This window comes from Alligator sinensis, unplaced genomic scaffold, assembly GCF_000455745.1.
Source record: "Alligator sinensis unplaced genomic scaffold, ASM45574v1 scaffold140_1, whole genome shotgun sequence".
In the NCBI taxonomy this organism is placed as follows: domain Eukaryota; kingdom Metazoa; phylum Chordata; order Crocodylia; family Alligatoridae; genus Alligator; species Alligator sinensis.
In genome coordinates, this window is record NW_005841836.1 from 1021514 (window position 1) to 1046971 (window position 25458).

The 25458-nt window shown below is 41.9% G+C and overlaps 1 protein-coding gene across 1 annotated transcript in view; it reads left to right on the forward strand.

Moving 5' to 3' along the window:
• Nucleotides 1–25458, forward strand: part of CFAP61 (cilia and flagella associated protein 61) — a 227572-nt gene that overhangs the window by 80497 nt on the left and 121617 nt on the right. The window lies entirely within an intron of this gene.

The following is a 25458-nucleotide window of genomic DNA, read 5'->3' on the forward strand; positions in this document are numbered from 1 at the left end:
GCTTTTTCAGCTTCCGAGGGGTGTGAGTTGTTTTAGTGTCATTGTGAGAAGTATTTCTTCCTGGTCACTATGGAAATCATTTTGTGCTTCCAATTTGAAGGACCACGTCTCCTTTCAACTTGTATTTTAATTAGCATAACTGCAAAAGCCAGTCTTTTAAAACATAAAGGCCATACTTGTTAAGCAGTTATAATTCAGTAAATATGAAACTTCCAAAGGATTGTCAGTTGTGATCAACTACTGCAGAGACACTTGTTGAAATTCTTGCTTTGGTGCCCATATGGTGCTCTTTAGTGCTCGCCTGCCACCACCTGCCTCCTGTTTTCTCCTATTGCAGATTGAGACCTGCTTTCTGTTTCTCTGCCTGCTTCCATTCACTCCAATTTCTTGCTCTCCTGCTCATATTTGCAACACACATTCTTTTTCAGTAACAGCTTCAGGCTTAACAGCTGAGCTGTCTAAGCATATCTTCTGGTCTGTGCGCACACACCTTCACAGGCCAAAAGAGCAGCTTAGTATCTTGTTAATTTTGCACAGTGACTTGCTCAGGTTCTTTAATATGTGCCAGCCCCTGTGGTACCTTTTCTGTGCTTTAATATAAAAAAAGGAATACTCACCCCTAAATATTGACTCAATAGGGATATTGCTAAGTAGGCCTGTAAAGTTCCCCTTTCATTGCTCCAAAGCCAGAAGCCACACTAGTTCAGACCACAGAAAGTCAGAAAAACTTTGTCCTGGTTAGTTCACTTGCAATGGCTTGCCAGTACAGATGGAACCCAGCCTTCTTGAGAAGAAGCAGTTTTCCTCCAAGTCTAGAACACTTCTGTCATAGATGGATGAGCATTAGAAGTTATCTGACCAAGTTCTGTGATGGAGTCTGCCTTCCTTGTCCCTACACTCTCCTTCAATCACTCCACTGTCCTTCAGTGGCTTGGAAGAAACAGACCCTTCTGCAAAAGTTCTACAACCTGCTCAGCATCAACGCAGTTTGATCTGTGCCACCCTTGGAGAGAGAGAGGCTTTTACTGTGTCTAAGAAATGATGGTTTGCCTTTATATCAATCTGCCCATAAAGAGGAAGATTCTGAGTGGACACTGTCATATAATAACTTGTCTTTAGGAGACCATATAATCTCATATGTACATGCATTCTGCTCTCTACAAGTATTCTCTCTTCTTTCTCCTCTTCTGCCCCCCAGGAAGAAAGATGGCTCAGCATCCTTGGCCATAAAGCCTATTTTTCAGTATAGAACTATCAAGTTACCAGGGTATGATGTCTGAGGATAACTGTCTTTTGGAAAGCATTGAACCCTATCATTTATTACCTCTCAGAAGAAGAAAAGGAACCTTAAGGCAACACATGAGGCTTCAAATGCTAATATAGTCTGTGGTAAATGGTACATTGTTAAGAAGATACTTTTGGTTTACTCCCTGGCATCTTACTTCAGAAGGAGAGGAGGACAAAGAAGGTGTTCCTTTTTAGCCTGTGACTTTTTCATTGTACTGCTCCCTGGAGCTGCAAATGAACAGGGAGTGGTGATCCCTGAATTGCTCACAAAATTCTACTGTGAGTGACTTAAAAGCACATTGGACTTGATAAAGAACCCATTAGACTGAACATTCCTTCCAGAGGAAACATTCATGAGCTTTCAGCAATCCCCAGTCAATTTAAGGACTTGTCTGGAGCAGTCTACTGAGTTTTTGTTAAGGGTCAGGGACCTCATGGCATTTTCTGGAAGGATGACTTCTTGTGGTACATCATTCACTAAACATCTTCAACAAAGAGTAATATGATATCCCAAATGCAGTCTGTCTACAGAGGAGAAGTGCTTGATCATTTGATATGTCCAGGGAGAGCATTCTCCATAGGGTGTCCTTCATCGGCCTGTTCCCATGGTGGTAATCACCAAAATGCAGCCAAATGGAGATGCGTTGACAGTATCTAGAAATTCACAGACTATCAAATTTATAGGCCTACAGACTTCATATCAGTATGCTGGAGCCCAGAGTAGAATGTTGGGCCTTTTAAGGTGTCCCTGCTCTCTTTCTGTTATCAATTAATGCAGGTCAGGTAGACAACAGTATGGTTAAAAATACAGTAAGGAGAATACTCTCTATACTCCTTTTCACAGAGGCAAGGACATTTTAGCCATAGTGCATTAAAGTATCAGACATATCTTGTAGCACTGCTTCTAACAGGAGAGAGGAATATGCAAGCAGAACCAGAGCATGAGGAATCTAAGGCAGTATGAGCAGTCCCTAAAAGCACTTGGGATTTCCCAACTGTTCAATAAAAGTAGGGATGTCCAAAAGTGGATCTGCTTGCCTCTGAAACTGGCAAGTTCCCACTGTATTGCATGAGAGCAAGTAGGGATAAGTCTTTAATATGTTTTTATTCTGGATTGGAGTTCTGACTTACTATATGCCTTCTTTTCCTTTCCTCTCATTCCATGGTTATTGAGGAAAATCAAAAGGGACAGGACAGATATCATTCTGGTGACCACAGCATGTCCAATTCAGCACTGATCTGTGAATTCCTTTTCATAGAACCTCTTCTTCTACTACTAATCTCCATACCTTCTTTCTCAGAGTGATAAACAGTAGGGCTTTGTGAAGCTTTGGTCCCTGATTTGATTTGGCGGAGATTGGGCCCGATTCTGTGGCCGAATCTCTGAATCAAATCAGAGGACCCTTTAATCTCTCTGAATCAAATTGGAACCCTCCAAATCAATTTGGAGAGAGATTCAGAAAGATTTGATGATTCGGACATAGATACAGCTCTAAATGTTTTTTCTATATACCTCTAGGTAACAGGCAGCTCATGAATACTGCGATGCTGGGGCATATGGAGTGTCCCACAGGGGGTTGGGGGGGCCCAGCATGCTCAGCAGCAGATCTGGAAGTGGACCAGAAGCACTTCTGATCCACTTCCAGGTCTTCCGGGAAGCGTGCTGGGGTGCCCCCCTGCACCCTTCCCAGCTCAGCGACTGGTGCCTCCTGGGTCTGGGGTGGGGCACCCAGAGTCCCCCCACGGCTGATTGCCAAAGTATTTCCGGACCACTTATGGGTTTGCCGCCGAGCATGTGGAGGGCGCCCCCAACGCTCCTGTGGGACACTCCATGTGCCCCAGCATGGCAGCATTCATGAGCCGCACTGGTACCTTGAGGTATGTAGAAAAAACATTTAAAGCTGTGTCTATGTCCGAATCAATGATTCTCCAAATCAGTGTCGAACCTTCAGATTCAGCTGAATTGAATCGGGGACAGTGATCTGAATCAAATCACTGTCCCTGATTCAGGTTGAATCCGAATTTGAATTGAATAGGGCCTGGTTTGCATACCGTTAATAAACAGGTACACCACCTTATTCCAGAGCATCTTCTATTGGCAGCACCAAGGATGAACTATTAAGCCATTGTGGACTGTTCCTGCTCTGCAAGAATGCAAACGCTAATCCTCCATTCTAAAAAGATCTCTACTGTGCAGTGTTACAGTCCAAAGTGGAAAAAAAATCTCTATTTCAACTGTGAAATAAGGATTGATTCCATCATGTCCTGGATTCCATCTGTCATGGACACTTTCCTTATTGGAAATTACAAAGATGCTTTCTCTTTCTTGAAAATGTACCTAGCAACCATCATTGTGCTATAGATCTTCTCTTAGCCTGTGGTTGCTAGTTTCCAGAAGGACCTTACTCATGCTCACACTTTGGCCTGGGAATTCCTCCCTCCCCCTTCATGAAGCTTGAATTAATTTTTTTACTAATGATAATGCCTGGAAGAGATATTCCTGCAATTTCTGTCATTAAAAAAAGTCTTTCTTCTGTAACATTGACAAGGATTGGTTTCTAAGCTGCAAGTTATTACATAATTGTCCTCGGTGACAATGTTGTACTTAAGTCACCTAAGTTTCCCCTCCCCACCTGAACCAACCTTGTCTGACTTTCATCTTAGCCAGCACATTAGCCAGTTTTCTTTTCCAGACTCCACTCTCTGCAAAGGGTTATACATCTCTCAATGAAAAGTCTTGTGCTTTGATTTGGAAAAGTCAAAACTTAAGTGAAATGCAGGCAGGCTCTCCATAGCTTACGTGAAAAAATGTCCAGGGCAACCTTTCTCTATATAGGAAATGTATCAGTGGATTAAGGTCTATATAGATCTATATTACAAGGTGTCCATAGTTCCTGTACCTACAGATCTAAGCTTTCATTCAGCTAGAGGTGCTGTGACTAGCCTGTGGCACAGTCAGTGTGTGGAGATTGGAAGAGGAACTATGGATTTCAAGGATATGCTTTGTACTGTTCTTTTTTGACTTGATGCCACTGTCTCCATTCAAGAGAGAATTCTTTGCCCATTATCTCCTTTCTGAAGCACTGAATACTGATCTGCCACAAGTGCAAATACTCTGAGGACCCTGAAGCAAGAAGAGAACTTGCGTACCGGCAACTGTTGCTCCTCAAGAGTTACCTCTGTGTATTTGTGTTCACTGCTCTCTTCCCCTCTACTGCACAGTTTCATATGTCACAGGATACTGTTTCAGGAGAGGTTGGAGAGGTTATGGGCACAGTCTTCCTTATACAGACTCCACCCTCTGGTATAAGACACTTCAGAAGAGTGCATGTGTAATCCCTGAAAGAAACTTCTTGACAAAAATTGCAAAATCATGAATTTGGTAGGTCCCTAACTATAAAGTTCTATGACATAGTTATGCTTTAACAGATCAAATCCTTTCCAGAACTGTTCCAAATTAAAAGAAAATGTCTATTCTGTATATTCCACAACTTGGCCAGTTGAACAGCCAACTGGCATAAGAGCAAAAAACTCAGAATTTTAACTTGCACAATATCAAAAGACCTGGTATATTATTATGCATGTGTTTTTTTGCATGCCTGTCAGTCATTTTAGTCATATTATGTAAAAAAAAAACAAAAAACAACCAACAACAACCCCTGAAAATAATTGCTTATGAGAAGTTTGTTGTTCTAAAGTGCTGCTAGCTTGTAAGGTTCATATAATTAACTGTGAAGTAGAAAACTATAGATAATTAAATAATTTTATAATGATATCTTCATAAATAAACAGTTTATAAACTTGTTTACTTTCACACCATCTGGGGGCATTCTGTTATCCATCTGTTCCATGTAATTATCAATATAAGGAAAGAATAGGTGATATAAGAATAACTGATCCACAATGAAGAATATAAATCTCACACATCTGTTGAATTATTTTGTGTTTCTGCCTTATTATTATTTATTATTATTCATTTTTTGTTGTTCCTGGTTGCATTTGAGCTGTCAGGTTTTATTGTACACCTCAGGATTGTTGTTTCTGCTACAACTCACAAAAGGAGGGCAGAGCAATTAATAAAGTGTTGTGGAAACCCACACAGCTTTGTGTTTATTTTGAAAGGGCTTCTTGGTGCTGCTCAGTTAGTTCTGTACTGTTCAAGGTACACCACCTGTAAAAAATACACAACATTTTAAAATCAGATAGGATAGAATGGAAGGAATTGATACTACATCAGTAGGGCTGGCGAGGTAAATCCTCAATTGGTAAAAATCAGTTTAGCTTCATTGACATCCTTGGAGCTATCCCATTTTATAGCAGCCAAGGACTTAACTTTGGAAAACAATACTAGATTTGGACACAGGAATTCTTAGGGAAAAAAATCCTTCAGAGTACTGATTTTTGTGCTGATTTCAGTGGCCATAAACTAATATTTAGCTCAGTAACATTAAAATTGTTTCGGTATTCCTTTTTAAATTCAGTAATCAAATATTCTCACAATCATATCCAAGGAGTCCTCTGCTGGACTCTGTTCACTGTGAGATAAGACATTTTTAACCAGAGCAGGAAACAGTTAGCTTATCTCATTGAAAGAACAAAGGACCTCATCAAAGGACCTCAAGAAAATGATGTTTTGATTTATATATAAGTTTTTATCTTTATCATGGCTATCATAAGACTAAGACTGAAATTTTACTAATGATATGTCCATTAGAAGTGTCTGCTTTCATATTAATCCTAAACAGTAATTTCACAGTAGTTGGGTGGGTGACAATGTTCCCTGCCCCTAAATACATGCTACTTTACAGAGGTTGGGATTTTGATCCCCAGCTGGGGCAGGCTGTTCTCTTCATAAAGTTAGTAGACCCTGGTTAACTTTTCTGTGAGCGTGTCTACACAAGATATTTGCAGCAGAGTAGACTAGCTCTGCAGTACAGTCTCTGTGTCTACATATGTGGCCCTATTAGGCCGCAGTAAAGTAATTAACTATCCTACGATAGCGTTATTAACTGCACAGCAATGCACATGTAGACACTGATGGGGCTGGCTGGGGCATGAAGATGCTTCAGTATGGGGGCTGCCTGCCAGCTAGCCTCGCACTGTAGCACCCTCATGACCCAGCCAGCTCCTCCACATCATGTTGAGCCCCAGGCTGCTGTCTCAGCTCAACATGCTGCAGTCTGAGGCGCATGTGTAAACACTGTGCCCAGAAGCAATAAACTTGCGGTGTGAACTGTGCTGGAGTTTATTATTACATGCTAATTGCATGTGTAGATGCATCCACTGTGTAGCAGAGTTAGACAAGCTTTCAAATGCAAGACATTCTTCATTAGGTCTGAACCAAAGGAATCTGTGGATTTTCCATTTCTCAATGTCTTCAAATCAAGACTGGTTGTTTTATTGGAAGATATGCTTTAGCCAGTACCAGTTACACTTGAGTAAAAAAAAATTATTAGAGGTCTAGAAAATGTGACGTGAAAGAAAAGGTTGGAAGACCTGGAGTCACTTGGCCTAGAGAAGAGAAGACTGAAGAGGGATTTGATAAGCGGTAACAGCTTTCAAACGCAAAAAAGATTGTTACAAAGAGAATGGCAGTCAATTGTTCTCTGCCTAGGAGGTAGGGCAAGAAATAATAAATTGCAGCAAGAGAGATTTAGACCAAACACCAAGAACTTTGAGGGTGATTAAGCACTGGAACAGATTATCCACTGGGGTTGTGGATTCTCCATTATTGGAAGTTTCAAATGTAGACTAGACAAGCATTTATTTAGGAAATTTAAAAGGAATAATCCTGCCTTGACCAGGAAATTAGACTAGAAGACCTCTTGAGGTTCTCTTTCCAGCACTATTTTTCTGTGATTCTGTGAAATGTAAGCACATTGCATTACTATCATAGTAGTTGCTTTCTATAATAGTATCGAGAGGCACTTGTATTCAGTTACATGTATTTGATTCCAGGCTGATGCTTATGGCAATATGTGGGGTAAAAAAATATTTTCTAAGAGAAAATTCAGAGAGAGATCAAAATTGTGAAATGAGAAAAAAATACTGTTCCAGGCCAATAATTTTCCATGTTTAAAAATATTTATCAATAAATAAATCTTGTATGTTTTGCTTTTCCCCTTATAGTTCCATTCATTCAAAATTGTTTTACCAAATGCCAGGGACTCAGGAAGGACACTGGATACCCAAAAGCTTGTCCAATAGCTCTCTGTTATACAGTTGATCTAGTAAAAGATACCACAAAAAAGCCTTGCTTTTTTTTTTTTTTTTACAAAATATGTACGCTGTGTGGGAGTGCCCACCATGAAAATGTAGTTACTACTAGTTGGGATAGTGCCAGCTGCTTAACAGTGTGCAACATGACTACCTGGGTGTAGTAGATGGAAAAATGAAACTGTCTGTGCATTTCCCATGGTAGATAAACACCAACAGTCATGTTCAGCTAAAAAAAATCTTGAATATTTTCAAACTGATAAGTGAAAATTTCTATTCTATTTCTATGCAACCCCCCCCCCCCCCCCCCCGATAATTAACACAGATATTTGGATGAGAAAACTCTGAAAATTAATTAATAAATTACCCCTGCAGAGCAAACCCTTTGAACGCTTAACCATACCTATTGATTTGAGTCTCTTTAATGGTCAAACCAGCTAACCAAAATTTGTCCCAAGCTGCCTGCTTGAGCACACACCAACTGCTGAAGCTTCCTTAGCATGATGAAGGGTTTTTGAACCCGAAAGCTTGCTTTATAACTATTCTCCAACTATTTGGGTTGGTCTAATAAAAGATATCAAATTCACCCAAGGAACCTTGTCTGCCTATGTCCTTAGACCAACACGGCTACAACCTAAACCCCTGCTTTTATATTAGCATTCAAGGGAACCTGGGACATACTCACCTGCCCACCAGTTCTTCAATTAGAAATTTCCCTGTGGGAGAATATCAGGCATGGGGAGAGCAAGACATCTTCCCAGCCTCTATCCCTGGCATGCATCAAGGTTTTTCTGTAAGCCATGTGTGGTGGATCACTTTTAAAAAATGCTTTTAACATTAACTTTAATATAATGGCTGTCCTACATAACTATATTGTGTGTGTGTAGTGTAGTCATTTTAGAGACTGACATCCTTTGGAGTTTGGTACTATTCCTTAGTTAAAATATTGTAGTATGTTGTTTTTACTACTGAAAAATACTTGTGGCCTTAGTGATATTAAAGAGATAATTCCCTATTTTATGTATCCCCGTTAAAATATATTTTAAATTAAATAAAAATGAAAAAAGCCCCAGTCCCATCTCTTATAGTTTGTTAGATCATGTTGAAATTACACAAAGCTCAGATTTCATGGTTTTCATTAAACTAAGGAAGAAGTATGAATTTTTAAAGAAGTAACTGTTGCTTAAGATGCTATTGTGCATGAGTAATAAATTTTTAATGTTTTTGTAGTACATGCATGGATTAAAATTCATTATTTATTGTACCTTCCCTTGCCTAGTAAAGGTGATGATTTTATAGCACCAGCAGTCATGCAAACACATTTATTCTGGGCTGATGGCTGATAATAAATTTCCTTACTGTAAATGTCAGTGGGTTTTGTGTGTTGCTGCCATTACATCTTGTTTGGAAGGCTGAATATTACACAATTATGGGAGGCACCAGATGGCATCATTAACAGGAATGCTTTGAATGTTTACCACTTATGTGCATGTGTGAAATTAAAAGTAAGATGACCTATCTTTACTTTGAAAGCATGATGTCAGTAGTATACAGGTGTTAATGACATTTGCAGTAAGCTCAAATATTCATTCCTGCCTACAAAACAGGGTATTTTTTTAGCTTTTTGAAAACAGCTTGTATATTAGAACCATGAATTAGTGTAAGAGCAGTTTTTGAAGAGAGAATAGTTGTTTTTTCCAAAACAACTTGCTGTTCAATATTACAAAATGAAGAACTACAGCTTCTGTCACTAATATGTAACTCTGATACAATACGCTATAGATAAGCTCCCCTTGTTTCCAATTATGGTTGTTATCTTTGTTGTGTTAAAATTTTATCCTAAAAATAATTATGTTGCTAGTTCTATTTATATTAAGATTTTTTTGGTTACAGGTTTCTGCCTGTCCCCCTTTTGCAGTGAATTTTGTACACAGCTAAGGTGTCACTTATGTTCCCAAGTATTTATCAACAGTCCTGCCCTTCTACTGCATGGCTGTCATTTTAGGTAGCAAAGAGTGACAGGATAGCTGCAATGTGCCTGTAGATCTTCTAATAGTTTGTAGAGATAGCCATGCCCAGGAGCCGTGACTTATTCCAGTCCAATGGGTGCCCCTAGGGGGAGATCTTGCTGAGTTGGACAACGTTATGGAATTCACAGCTCTGTGTAGGAGTGCCTCTCTGGACTGAAGCAGTAAGGTGCTACCAAACCTGGTAAGGCTCAGAGCTATAGGTGACTGGTAGGGGGTGCACATTCCCCCCCAACGGGGCCAGTGCCCCCCCGACAGCTGATGCTGTCAGGCAGGTCTGGTGATCCCCTTGACAGGGCTGCTGCCGTCAGCGGCTTCTGCGGGTGCCCCCCCAGATTCAGGAGGTACCAGCCACTCATGCCCAAAGCCTTAAAAAGAACCTGAGTTTCTTTTAGAAAGAGACACATTTATTCTCTAGAAGCTCTGGAGGCAAAAAACGATGGTGTGTTTATAGGTGTTTCTGAATTCTGCTTTGTTTATTTGAAGGATTTAAGTTGCATGAAAGTGATATAATAGAGAATGATTCTCTGTGCACCTTGTTTTGGTTGCGCAAAAACTGCAAAATAAACATAAAATGCAAGAAAGAAAGCTGGGGGAGGGGATTGTTTTGTTTTAAATTTAATTCTGATTATTCATTAGGTTTCCCTCCAGCTGCATGGTCCCTGGCCTACCCATTCTCATTTACAGCTTGATCCCAAGCCCATCTCAAGTAAATGGGATTGATTTATTTCAGTGGGATTTGGAGATCAGGCATTTAGGTCTTCCCATCTCTCCTTAAATTGCAAATAAAGCATAAGCTGTGATTTAAAAAGATGTAATTTCAGTCCACTATTTAGCTAGTGGTTGTAAAAAATTAATAATGCATTGATAATTATATCACTATAGTCAGGATTCTAACAGTTTAGAACTCTTACTATCCTACCTCTCCTGCTGTCTTTTCTGATGTGTTGGAAACATGAATAATCCTCACTTAGACCTCGCTGTAGGAACCCCCAGTCCATGCAGAGCACCATTGACATCCTGGGGGGTTCTGCATGGAGCAGCGTGCAGAATAAGAGCTGAGATATTTTTTCCCAGCATATACTACCTCCATTAACCTTTCTAGCTTGTTGACTTGAGCTAGAGCTACACCTCCCCAGCTTTTTAAAAAATGAGACACGAGGTATATTATGCTGGGTGTCCAGACTTTGAGGGACACTAGAATTAGTGACTATTTATGAAGATTCAGCCATACATGACTTTCTCAAGTCCACATAGCAAATCTGTAGTATAGATCATAGAATCACAGAAAATAAGGGTTGGAAGGGACCTCAGGAGGTCATCTAGTCCAACCCCCTGGTCAAAGCAGGACCAGCCCACTATATCATTCCAGCCAGGGCTTTGTCAAGCCAGGCCTTAAAATCTTCAACGATGGAGATTCCACCACCTTTCTAGGTAACCCATTCCAGTGCTTCATCACCCTCCTAGTGAAAAAGCTTTTCCTAATATGCAACTAAACTTCCCTTGCTGCAACTTGAGACCATTGTTCCTTGTTGTCATCTGTCACCACTGAGAACAGTCTGGCTCCATCCTCTTTGTAACCACCCTTCAGGTAGCTGAAGGGTGCTATCAAATCCCCCTTCAGTCTTCTCTTCTGCAGACTAAATAAGCCTAGTTCCCTCAGCCTCTCCTCAGAAGTCACGTGCCCCAGTGCCCTAACCATTTTCATTGCCTTCCTCTGGACTGTCTCCAACTTATCCACATCCTTCCTGCAGTGGGGGGTCCCAAAACTGAACACAGTACTCCAGATGTGGCCTCACCAGTGCAGGATAGAGAGGAATAATCACTTCCTTTGCCCTGCTGGCAACACTCCTACTGATGCAGCTCAGTATGCAGTTAGCCTTCTTGGCAACAAAAGTGTGCTGTTGACTCGTATTCAGCTTATTGTCCACTATAACTCCGAAGTCCTTTTCTGCAGAGCTGCTGCTTAGCCAGTTGGTCCCAAGCTTGTGGTGGTGCATGGGATTGTTCCATCCTAAGTGCGGGACTTTGCACTTGTCTTTGTTGAACTTCATGAGATTTATTTAGGCCCAATCCTCTAATTTGTCTAGGCCACTCTAAATCCTAGCCTACCCTCCAGCATATCTACTACTCCCCCCAGCTTGGTGTCATCTGCACACGCGCTGAGGGTGTACTTCATTCCATTTTCCAGGTCATTAATGAAGATACTGAAAAAAACTGGCCCCAGGATTGACCCCTGGGTCACTGTATCAAGCCATTGATCACTATCCATTGAGCCCAATGAGCCAGCCACCTTTCTATCCACCTGACATCCACAGAGACAATCATCACATCATAGAAGGCAATTGGGTTGGTCATGCCTGACTTGCCGTTGGTGAATCCATGCTGCCTGCTTCTAATCACTTTCTTCTCTAAATGCATAGAAATGGATTCCTTGAGGACCTGCTCCATGATTCTTCTGGGGACTGAGGTGAGGCTGACTGGTCTGTAGTTCCCTGGATCCTCCTTCCCTTTCTTAAAGATGGGTGCTATATTTTCAGTCACATCAGCCAACTCCCTCAGCACCCTCAAATACATTGCATCTGGCCCCATGCACTTGTATGCATCCAGCAATTCTAAATAGTCCCTAACCTGTTCTTTCACCACTGCTCACCTTCTCCCAAAATTGTGCTGCCAGTTGCAGTAGTCTGGGAGCTGACCTTGCTTATGAAGACTGAGGTACATAAGGCATTGTGTCCTTCAGTCTTCCTCATCATCTGTCTCTAGGTTACCCGCCCCTGCCCCCCCATGCAGTAAGTGACCCATACTTTCCCTAATCTTTCTCTTGTTGCTAACCTACTTGTAGAAACCCTTCTTGTTACCTTTCACGTTCCTTGCTAGCTGCAACTCCAATTGCACTTTGACCTTCCTGATTTCATCCCTTCATGCCCAAGCAACATTCTTATACTTCTCCCTAGTCATCTGTCCAAGCTTTCACTTCTTGTAAGACTCCTTTTTTGTGTTTAAGCTCACTGAAGAAAGCTCTGTTAAGCCAAGCTGCTTGCCTGCCATCTTTTCTTCCTACACATTGGGATGGTTTGTTCCTGCACCCTCAGTAAGGTTTCTTTAAAATAGAACCAGTTCTTCTGGACTCCTTTCCCGCTCAGACTGGCCTCCCCAGGGATTCTGCCCATCAGTTCCCCGAGGTGTCAGTCTGCTTTTATGAAGTCCAGGGTATGATTGGACGAGGAATTAGATTATTTTGCTCTCTGCCTCTTCCTTGCCTTGTTACCACAATATCATCTTGTACTTGGTTAGTATTGTATATTTCATTCATTAAGATGCCATACTGACTGCCTTTTATTAGGAAGGGTAGCAATTTGATGTTTCTAGTAAGGGTTCAAAACCTGAAATAAATGCCAGGAAAGACCTCATCATCTGAAGTATGGTGAAAGAAGACATGCATAGTTCATTCAATCCAACATGACTGTATGAGTTGGAGGGTAAGTGTAGCAAGAACTCATCAGAAACTCACCATTCTTCTGATCAAAAACACACTGGCCATGTCTACATGAGACACTGACTGCATAGTAGCCCGTGACTACTGTGCAATAGTGTCACGTGGCAAGAAGCGTGGCAAGAATAGTGTCACGTGTCACGTGATGCTACTGCACAATAGTCTTGGGTTAGTGAACAGTCAGCATCATGAAAAAGCCATTCGGTGATGCTATTCAGCTTTTTAGTACTTGTTTGTGTGTCTCATGTAGACGTGACCACTATATACAAAATTGGCATTTTCTAACAAGATCTGTTCCTTTTGTAAGTAATATCTGCTTACATCAGTGAGAAAAGCCATCTTAATCCATCTTGCTCTTATTAACACAGCAGAGCCTACATAGGTAGGATGTATTGGCTCCTGCACTAGCAGTAGAGTTTATAACTGTCAGCTGCAGAATCTTTACAACCAATGCTGTGCAAGCTAGAGAAAACCCAGTGTGTCTTTCTGAATCCAATTCATAGCTGCTCAATAATGTAAAAATCATATTCACAAATGGGATTTAATGACTGACACTAACAACTTGGCTGCTTATTCACCTAATGCTATTCAGACAGCTTAAAAAGCTGATTGAATATTGTGAAAAAAAAAATTGCCTGATTATATAACAAATGAAAACTCCCAAAATTAATTGTATAAACCATGTGAGAATTGTCTAAACCATCAAACATTTGTGTTCTGTGCCGGTTTTGCAGGAGGCTGTTAAAAAAGGATATCCCTCTTGCTTCTCTCCAGCCTCTTTAAGGTATTTGCTACAATAGATCATCTTCACTCCAGGGTCCATGCTCCTGGAATGTGACCAGGCAGGAAATACCACATACACCATTCTGAGGGCTTCTCGTCCTGCCATCACTACATATGCATGCACAGGCATACAGATATATTCTGTCCTAGCCAAAGGAACACAGCCCATAACATTTGTGTGACTTCATGGCAGTTTTGTCTTAGGGGACCACCACACTCAGTTACAGAAGTAATGTAGCTCTGTGACTGTGCTTCTTTGCATAGGTGAGAAAGCAGGAAAACTAACTAATACCACTGGCTGAACTAGAGTCTCTAGAAAAATGGGTGTTTTTCAGAAGAGCTGGTATTACTTGAATTGCTGATTTCAAGGAGAATTATCACTGCAGCACAGTGCAGTTGACACTGATTAAAAGACTGGTCATTAAGCATTTAGGGACTACAGAGGAAAAAAAAAGAAGGGTTGTTACCATAAATATCCCAGTGCAAAAGAAAGTTATTCATAGGATAGTCACTAATGGTGCCACAAGGTGCAGATGTATACATCACTACAGTGCTGGTCACCACCACAAATACCCAAAACAGAGAGGAGCACCAACAAGATGCCCTAGCAGAATGGTCTCTATAGCAACCTTCCTACTCTTTCTTTCTCTGTAGCAAACCAACCTTCTGCTGCTGTTTCAAAGTGGATTGGCAGGAAGCAAAACAGACTCGGAAAGGGTCAGTGCCATACTCTGCCACCTTTGGTAGGCCAGGTCTCCAGCTATCCTCTTGGAACTATCCAGCTTCATGTGCCTGTTAACTTCAGTGGAACTACACTCCCCTGCAGCAACTTGGCATAGTGCTGTGCCACCTGAGCAGCCTAGTGCTAGCCAGTAGTACCTCTGAGTGGCCTGAAGCCAGATAATCACAGCAGCAATAACAGTGCCAGAGCATAGCATCCCTGACACATGCCTCTACTAGAGGAATGTGACAGGCTATGCTGCATGGCCATTATGGACAATTACAAGCTGATAGGGATATTGTCCAGCTTCTGGATATGTAACATGCAATTTACATTTCTGCTAAGAAAAAAACACTGCCAGGTAGAAATGGTGACTTTGGGGCTGCAGTCAGCACCATACACATTTATAAAAGTATATCAGTATTAGCTACATTTCAAGATGGAAGTATCTTTTTTCTCTCTTAGATGACTGATTAGTCAAAAACACCATTTTGAATGACATCCCAAGGTCAGTCGTGGCCACTGGTGAGCAGTATATGTTGGTTTATTTTGTTCCTGCAATAAAGCTAGGTCTCAATGCCAACTGTTGTTTGCAGAGACGAGCTGAAATTAGAGTCTTTTTTTTTCCTGGTGCAAGCCATGCATCCTGAGTGCACTCTTATAGGATTTGGTGCCCTGCAGAAGTGCAGGGCACATTTTTTCCCACTCTGTACAATTTCAGCTTATTAAAGGCAGATCCTTGAAAAAATTCATGGAGGGAAGACTTAGAGGCATCAGAAATGTTACTGATGGTAGAGTCCAGACAAGTTTTCCTTACTTTAATACCTGGGGAAAATCATGGGCATCTGGCTGGGGTCATCTGAACCCAGCATTCTTTCCTGCCTATGCAGGGGGTCAAACTTGATGATCTATTGAGGTCGCTTCTGACCCTAACACCTATGAATCTATGAATCTATATTGTGGACCAGTATTGTTCCTTCTTGGGTAAAGGTGATCAGATCCAATCAGAAGTTCCTTTCAAGGAAATGGTAAAGATTTTTTTTTTAAAGTGGGCCTGCAAAGAGTAGGATAATGGACTAAAAGAAGGAATATGTTGGGCCTGGAGATACTACAACAAACTTTAAATGTAGAGAAGCCAATATTTAATTATCTGCATGTACCTGAAATCCTCAAGACCAGTGAATATGCAACTGGCTGCAATGTTGCTCTTTCACTCTCTAGTATGCTATATTCACTGATTCTGCAAGAATTGTTTTTTATGGCTTACTTCCTGCACTACCTCATATTCCAAAGCTGCTCTTCTCCTCAAGCAAATTAGTTATATATCTGTTTGAGCCATTGTCAGACTGTTTCCTCACCACCTCACTGAAGATTGCAGTTCTGGTGTCTCTCATCAGCCTAGGAGTCTGAGATTCAGGCAAACATGTTATTCCACAGGAATGAGATGGTTCATAGATGTTGTTAGAGTCGGAAGAGACCTCAATAGATCATCAAGTCCGACCCCCTGCATAGGCAGGGAAGAGTGCTGGGTTTAGATGTCCCCAGCTAGATGCCTATCTAACCTCGTCTTGAAGACCCCCAGGGTAGGGGAGAGCACCACCTCCCTTGGGAGCCCATTCCAGACCCAAGGATGAGGTTCACTCTCATCCCAAATATTCAGTTGTAACCTCTGATTTTCATCTAAACCAGTCTGTCAATATACTTGTATTTGTTCTAACTCCTGTTCATTGCCTGGAAGAGCTAAGCCATATCCTGTAGATATAAGAACATTTTTAACTACTAAGATAGCCCACAAAACACCTATGTAGTTTTTCACACGTGGGACACAAGGTGTTGATTTTTCTGTGCATCAGTCTTCTTTCTACTAAAAAGAGATAATGATACTGATCTCTTTTGTAAAGCACTTTGAAATTTCTTGCTCACAGCCATTCTAAAAGCTGGGTATTATTCATTATTATTATTGTCCTTTTTGGCCTAGCTGGCATCAGAATCCCAATGAGCATCAGCATTCAGTGAATGAATAATCTCACCAGATCTAAGGTGGCTACAATTTCTGTCTCATAAGTGTTGATAGAGCTAAGATATGTCCTAGAGTTCTGTCCACATTTTCACTCAGGTTTAGGACATAGCCTCTTATATTCTGTTTGGGACAAAAGTCTTGTAGTTTTTGTTCCAGCATTATAATAAGATGCTCCTCAGATTTTTTTTGTTTCAGAGAAAGTGAGGATGGTTATTTACCAACATTTTTTCCTCAAAGTTATTGGCTATATGGTTCCACAGCTTGACCTCCTTCCTTTATTGTGGAATCTTACAACAAATCCCTGGTTTAGTAAAAGGCAAGGTGTAATAGCTGAAAGGGGAATGGGACCTGAAGACAGAGGCCGGGTGCGTGTGCAGGCCTGGTGAACAATGCTTTCCAAAAAATTCTTGAGGAGCAGTGTTTTTGCTAAAACAAGTATGCCATTTCCCCATCTGTAAGATTGGTATAATGATACTGCCTCATTTGTAAAATGCTTTGAGGTCTATGGATGAAAGCGCTATAGAAGAGGTAGGTATTATTAACTGTACAGGCTACAGTCTCATAGAGCCACAGTTACTATGGTAAATAATTATTGTTTTATAAAGAATAAAATAGTATATTCATGCTGTTTCTGTGTATATCCAAATGATTTTATTTTCAGTTCCTTTCAAGGAATATACGTATAGAACCATGTAGTCCAGGACAGAGCCTTTGAAAGGAACACTTACAGATTCTTCCTAATGTGACTTTTAAGAGAAAAACAGAACAAACCTCCACTGACATATTTTTGTTTAAACTTGTATCTTACAGAAGTTCTTGTGTATAACTCCTTAGTAAAAATTGGGTGGGTTTTTTTTTTTCATTTTTTATGATTCAAATGGGGCTTGAAATTAAAATAGCTCTGTTTATTCACATTCTTGTTTGTGTACTATCTTTGTTGACCTCAGCAGGACTCTAGAAGCAGGGATATTAATCATTTTGTACTCCCTCACTTGGTTTTGCAATAGCAGGGTTCAAATGATGTATGTCCTGTATAACAGTGGATGTTTTTCATATTCCTCAGGAACACATGGTAAATTAAAACAAAAGCCTTTTGAGACTGATGAAGAAGCACAGATTATTGGATAATCATGCTGGGAAAGTTCTCTTAGGTTTCTTAGTGCAGCCTCCTGCAGTTCTACAGGATTTCATTAAGGTGCGGAGCACCCAGATCAAGGGAAAAGCAGAAAAACTCTGCTTTCTGCACCTTTTTTCACAGCATCTAATGAGCTTTTCACAGCTCATGAAAGCTTGTGCTATATGTATATATGGTTAGTCTATAAGGTGCAAATCTACACTGCCTTCTATAAAATAAGGACTCAAACATATGTTTAATTTGAAGCAAGCACATGAGCAATCCCACTCCAATGAAACTAGTGCACGCTTAAAATTAAACAGATGCTTCAGTTGGTTGTAAGTGCTCAGTGCTTTGCAAGATCAAGCCCTACCTCTAAGTTTTGTTATAGCTAATTTCTTGAAGAATTCTAGTGACTGTGAACCACTAACAACTACCTATTCCAAGTGCTGGGAACCTTTATCAAGCTATGGGCTTCACAACCCAGCCCCAGTCTGTTGAGGGCCAGGTGGCTTTGGCAGCATATCAGCAGTTGGAAGGGACTTTTCCTGCACCTGCGCTGGAGCCATGTACCTGGGAGCTGCACCTGCACCACTGCTGCTTCTCTCAACTCCCGCTCCCTGCTGCGGTGCAAGCACAGCTCCTACCTGGAAGGTGGCTGCACCAGGATAGGGGAGCTGAAAGCTGTTTCCATGCTGCTGCCACTTCTCCCTCCCACATGAATGCCCCATATGACTTAGGCATGGTGCAGCTCCACTCTGGCTGGAAACCACCCTTGTACCATAGCCTTAGAGAGGGAGAAGGAGGGAGGAGAGCAGCAGAGAGAAGTGGTAGTAGCAGCAGTGGAGGCACAGCTTTCAGCTCCCCAGCCCCAGCAGTGCTCCCTACCAGGTGGAAGGTGTACCTGTACTGCAGCCTTGGGGGAATGGGGAGGAGGGTGAAAGAAGCAGCAGCAGCATGGGCTCAGCTTCTAGCTCTCAATCACCAGTGTAGCTCTTCACTGTTCAAACCCAGTGTTGGCTTGGGCACAGGCAAAGCCCTGCAGCTCCATGAGCTGATCTAATGGCTCTGTGGGTTGAATGTGGCCCACAGGCTGTACGGTGACAGCCTCTGTCCTATTCCATTGTTTTATAATGCTATAGTATCCAGTTTCAATTTAGAGGTAATTTGGTCTCAAATAAGTATTCTTGAAGTAGAGAAATATTGAGCATTTTAGAAATCTTCTAAATAAATCATAGGTCATTTTTTAAAAATAGGACCAAATCACAGTGTACCTGAAAAAAAAACAACCCAACCCTCTCCTCTGAGTCTTTGCTTCCAAAGCCCTCATGTTCTCAAGGGTGCATAGTTATTTAGGCATTTATCCAGTTTGCACAAGTGTGGGATTTTGCCTGTACAGTGGGCAAGTAATGTATTTTCTGGGGCACTCACCTGTTCTAAAAATGTGTTATCAAGAGGCAAGGTGGCTTTGTTAGGAAAGCTGAAGGCAAATATAAATAATAGAATCAGAAATCTGTTAAAGTTGGAAGGGAACTCAGGAGGTCACCTAGTCTAAACCCCTGCTGAAAGCAGGACCATCCTTTTTTGAACCACCACAGACAGATTTTTGTCTAACCCGAACTTAAAAACTTTCAGGGATGGAAGTTCCACCACCTTTCTTTATGGATATTTTCCTAATCATAATTAGTGTTATCTATAACAGAGGGAAAATGGTCCACGTGGTAGAAGTTGACTGCTCTGAGATAATTGAAGTATATTATGCTATGAGTCCTTGAGTGTAAGTCATGATTTACAGAAGGGATTTGCATTTTCACTCAAGTACTCTGCAAGTTGAGTAAGCATTTTTAATGGAGTTAAGTATGCAGACCTCTAAGTGGATGGAATTGGCTGTCCACATGCAAAAGCAACTCCTGTGATTCAATCAAGAAAAGCCACCTTTGTCAGCAGTTGCAAGTGCAACAGCAGACAGGCACTCTGCCCTCCCAGGTGGAAGCGATGTGACAGGTGGCACAGTAGTAGAAGCGTTCACAGATAAGAGTAGAAGAATAAATGCAAAAAAGCCATCCTAATAATAAAAAAATACATTTTTTCTGAGCAGCATATTCCTTTCCTAACAATGGCAATAAATGTTCTCTGCTCTGTATTAGTTAATGACCAGTATTGTATTTAATAAATGAATATAGAATAAACAAGTTAGCTTTTACCATTGACCTATCAATTATGATGTCTTATTACTCCTCTGGGGAACACACATAGCGATTTGTCTGACATTTTGTTAAAATAAGGTTGTATTATGGGACCAATCCACCTAATTCCTTATTCCCTGGGGTGAGGCAGTGTACTTAGCTGTTAGAAAGGTGATTTCTGAAGCATGACAGCTGTTGGTGTTGGGGCTATTGTGCGGTGAACAAAAACGGTTATATTCTGCTCCTATGTTGCCTTTGTATCATTGATATAGGAGCCATTTCATAAATTAGATACCACTCTTTTCCAGCAAATTGTATTACTGCTTTATATTTCATTGTTGGACTACATTTTTTTGAAAATAACAGCACCATAGTGGAAGGAAATAGTTGAACTTAGGCCTTGCTGGAAGGCATATGGAGTTTTGATCCCATTAGCTGCTGACATTCCTGTCTGATTGGTTTGGTTAATTAGATATGTTTGCAGAAGTTTCTTCGGTCCTCATAAGATTTTTACCACCTTATTAGTTTTGTTTAAAAGCCATGTTTCAGTAAATACATTGCTAGTAATTTTCCCCCAGAAGGCATTGCTTTTTTAGGAAACTGCTACTCCATCAAGAATCCTCCCATGCAGAAAATCTCTCTCAGTCCATGTTTGCAAAACGCAGAGCATTCATGGTACACCCAGGCACCCCCACTTTGTTTCCTGAGTTCTGCTGATAATGTATTAACTCAAGGGAATTGTTCTACTATAACAGAACAAAGCATGGTTTGGAACATTCAGCCTATCCCACTGTTGAATTAAATCATGATCTCACTGAAACTGATGGCAAACTCTCAATCCTTTCACTGGGGTATGGATTTCATCCTTGCTCTCTAGTTGTTTCTAGAAGTCAGAAGGTTCTTAACTGTTGAAAGGTATGGGCTCTGAAACATCCAAATGGTATTTAGGATTTATAACAGAGATGAAACCATTTGAAAACCAATTCTAATTTCCATTCACATATTTATGATTATAAAAAATCTTACACTATAGTGCATGTATTAATACAAATAATGAAGGGGTGCATCTACATGTGCAAATGCTCTGGGGTCGGTTTACTCTAGAGTAATTTAGTCTAGACTAAACCCACCCCAGGCAGGCAGCTACACGTGCAGAGAAGCAGGAGCAAATTTGCTGCGCATGGCAGCAGTCGCTCCTGCTGCCACTGGCCCTGCACGAGCCCCCTGCACCAGCCAAGAGGAGTTCTAGTTTCCAGGGGCTGGTGGGGAACATGGGGCCAGGAGACAACTGTCTCCTGGCAGGGGCTGGGACATTGCTCCCTGGCCCCAGGAACTGCCTGTTGCCAGGGTGGGCTCTGCCACTGGAGCCCAGGTGGGGATACTGTCCCCCTGCCCCAGCACCAGGGACCTCCCAGCCCCCATTTTATGATTGTGGAGTGGGGGCTGGGAGATTCTTATCTCCCATCCTCAGGTCCACAACCACAGAGCTGGGACTGGGAGAGTCTTATTTCAATTCAGTTTTCAATAATACAACACTCTAAGTGAGGTAAAGTATGATTACCATGTAAAGCACTTGCAGAGTTGGACCCCAGACTATTCCATTTAGGTGTGTAAATTTAACATATTACATAAAGGTATGTTGCAAATTTTACTTTGTAAACTAAGCTCTGATGGTAAGTCCAGCAAATCATTCGCATTAATGATTTCTGCAATCTGTCGCATGTTCACTTTTTGTCAAATAAACATCTTCAAGCTTCCAAAATGGTGAAACATTATAAATGCATTTACTGGCTATCATAAATGTCAATGTATGTTAAATAGTACCGTTTCTTACTTATATTGTTTATAATTATATACTAAAATTTATAAAATCCCCAGAAAAGCAAAATTTTTACAGGGTTGCCATGTTTTTCATAAACAACTTTTCCTGATCATGACATGTGGATGTGAGGAGACTGTAGATGTGATATACCTTGCTCTGTGGATGTGGGTTTTCCTGGCTCTATGGATGCAGGGAGACCAGTGGATGTGATATACCTTGATTTTAGCAAGGTTTTTGATACAGTCTGCCACAACATTTTTGCAGGCAAGCTAAGGAAGTATTGGCTGGGTGAATGGACTGTAAGATGGATAGAAAACTGGTTGAATCATCAAGTTCGGAAAACAGTAATCAATGGCTTGATGTCTAGTTGGCAGCCGGTATCAAGTGAACTGCCTCAGGGGTCGGTCCTGGGGCTGGTTTTGCTCAATGTCTTCAATAATGACTTGGAAGATGGTATAGAACGCACCCTTAGCAAGTTTGCAGATGACATCAAGCTGGGGGGAGTAGTAAATACACTGGAGGGTAGGACTAGGGCTTTGCATCAGTACAGGCTGGGGGCTGACTGGCTGGGAGATAGAAAAGGACATAGGGGTTACAGTGGACAATAAGCTGAATATGAGCCAGCAGTGTGCCCTAGTTGCCAAGAAGGCTAACAGCATCCTGGGCTGTATTGGTAGGAGTGTTGCTAGCAGGGCAAAGGAAGTGATTATTCCCCTCTGCTCAGCCCAGGTGAGGCCCCATCTGGAGTACTGTGTTCAGTTTTGGGCCCCCCACTACAGAAAAGATGTGGACAAATAGGAGAGAGTCCAGCGGAGGAGAACAAAAATGGTGAGGGGGCTGGGGAATATGATTAATGAGGAAAGACTGAAAGAACTGGGCTTATTTAGTCTGCAGAATAGGAAACAAGACGGGATTTGATAGAAGCCTTCAACTACCTGAAGGGGGCTTTGAAAGAGGATGGAGCTAAACTGTTCTCAGTGGTGGCAGATGACAGAACAAGGAGCAATGGTCTCAAGTTGCAGCAAGGGAAGTTTAGGTTAGATATTAGGAAGAACTTTCTCACTAGGAGGATAGTAAAACACTGGTACAGGTTACTCAGAGATGTGGTGGAATCCTCATTCTTGGAGGTTTTGAAGATCTGGGTAGACAAAGCCTTGGCTGGTCTAGTTGGTCTAGCTGATGATCTAGTTGCTGATGGTCCTGCTTTGAGCAGAGAGTTGGTCTATGTCACGGCAGGGTCCTATAGGAGGGCCGTGATCTCCTTAAGGCCCCTTCCTCTGTGCCAAGTTGGCCCAAGGGCACCCTCTGATTCTCTCCCACCGTGTCTTTGATCTAATATGGATTAGGGAGGCTGCCTCATGTCTTCTTGGACACAGTCCGTTGTAACCTCTGGTCCTGTAGACTCCCGGACCCCTCGTGGGTCTTGTCCTGCAAACGGGTGCTTCGGGGCACCCTAGCCTTATGGGCTATGCGTGGCTCCAACCACCCCTTATACCACGCCCCAAGCCTTGCAGTTGGAATGGACGTTGGACTGTCACTCTCTCTCTCTCTACATACATTGCCACCCCCTCCTGGGGCTCTCCACGCCCACTCCAGGCCTTCTCTGTGCCGTCGCCCTCTCCTCTAGGGCCTTCTTAAGTGCTGCCCCCTCTCTGGGGCTTGCCATGCCCACACTAGGGGCTTCCCAAACACCCCTCTCTGGGGCTGGGGTCTAAGTACCCCATAAGCTGCGCCTCTACTGGCGCTGGGATCCCCACGCTACTGTGGGTCCCCTATGAGGCCTCCTCCAACCCCTATAGCCTCACCCAAACCACCGGTATAACATCAAAACCAAACAGAAACTCCAGCCTCGTGGCTATAACCTAAACATAAGCCACCTGGCTGTAACAACATTGCTCAGGCATCTTGGAGCTGCTCCCCTTTACTCTGCTAGCGGTACCTCCAGTCAGGCTTCTCATTGCTCCCGGAGCTGCTGGCAGGGAACTGCCAGCCTGGCCTCAGCCCCTGGGCTTTATGAGGGCCACGCCCTGCCCCTTCCCATCAGCTGATCTCCTTGGTTGCCCCGGGCAACCCACAGCTGTGCTCCTTATTCCCTGCTAGGGCTCTTTCTCTAGCAGTTTCCGCCCTCTGGGAGCAGGGCACCTCAGTGCTTTGCGACAGTCTAGATCAGAGCTTTCCAAACTGTGTGCCGTGACACATTAGTGTGTCGGCGGCAGTGTGTAGGTGTGTCATGCGAAATGCAGAAAATTTTGCGGAAGGGCACCGCGGAGCTCCCTTACTCGCGTCTGCTTCCCTTGGCCCCTCCCCCGAAACTGAATTACTGTGTCGCGAAATGATGCATGTCTAAAAAGTGTGTCACCAACATGAAAAGTTTGGAAAGCTGTGGTCTAGATGACCTCCCGAGGTCCCTTCCAACCCTAATTTTCTATGATTGATTCAATGTCTCTACGAACTGGTAGCAGCTAAAGAGTGAGAGATCAAATGAAGATGTGCTAGACTTTTCACATTTGACTTCTAATTAGGATTGAACAAATTACTACAGAATACAAAATTTCCTAGGATAGCTTCTGGAATGTTCTTGGAGAAATCGCATAATTGAGATTAATCCAGCTGGCCACTGGGTGTCATCATTGCACCGCAGAAAAGTACAACTAGAAGAACATTTATCTGGCAGTAAAAAAAAACAGAAAAAAATTGACAAGCAAATGCACACATTTAACTCTGCCACTTTTTAACATTTTTTGGTATACAGTACTACTAGGATGTGAATGGTCAACTCCTCTTCCTTTCTTTAAGACAGTTGAGGCAGTTATGTTTACAATTTCTGTTCATCCTAATAGGAGTTTTCACTGAATTGAGTATCCAGCGTGCTGAAATCTTACCTCTGGGTCTCCAATATTATAAAAGTTCCTTGTCTGAGGCAAACTGTTTCTCCAAACTTTTTCTACTCTTGTGCTTTTTGTTATAAGCAGCATCTTTACAGTATCCTTTCTGTCAATATTTTACTTAATTCTTAATATGTTGAGGTACTACTTTGTCAGCTAATATTCTATAATAGAGAGAAATTTCCAATTCTTTAAAAATCTTGTAAGAATTAGAAAGAATTGTGTTGTTACCTGCTCTGTTTCCTAAGTATGATAGTGTGAAACCTGCTGGAAGCTTTAGATTTGCTTCCTGAGTAAGCAACAGTATAGAAATGTACAGTAAGAAAAGTGTGTCTGACAAACAATAAAAGTAGCTCTGTTTTCTATTCTTCCCTTCAGTGCACACATGAATCTACAGTTATATATCCTGTGGCTTGTGTATGGGTACAACAAAAACAAAGTGCGAAATGCTTCAAGATGAAAACTGATTCTGGGAAATTTAAAAACTACATACAACACACAGCCAAATGTTCTGTCTAATGCACTATCATTTCTTGTCTCTCTCTCGTCCTTTCTGGCAGCTCTCTGTTGGCTAGTGAAACCTATGTAGTAGTACAGACTGGGCATTTTCAGTAGCAGCCTAAACACATACATGCACCCCTTATGGCCATGTAGCATCATTAGACACCTGCACATGGAGTCAGCCACAACCTGTGACATCAGACTTAAGCTGAAGAACAGAGAAGGACTGTGTGTCTTTTGCCCCCATAGCTCAATGGCTTGGTGCAGTCTTGTGGGAAGCTGATAGTCCTGAGTTCTGCACTTCTCTTTACTCGGAGAGGGTTTCGAAGCGACTGTTCTTGACTTCCCACCATGGCACTTTAGCCATCATACTGTGCATTAGCCTTCAATCGCTCCCTTC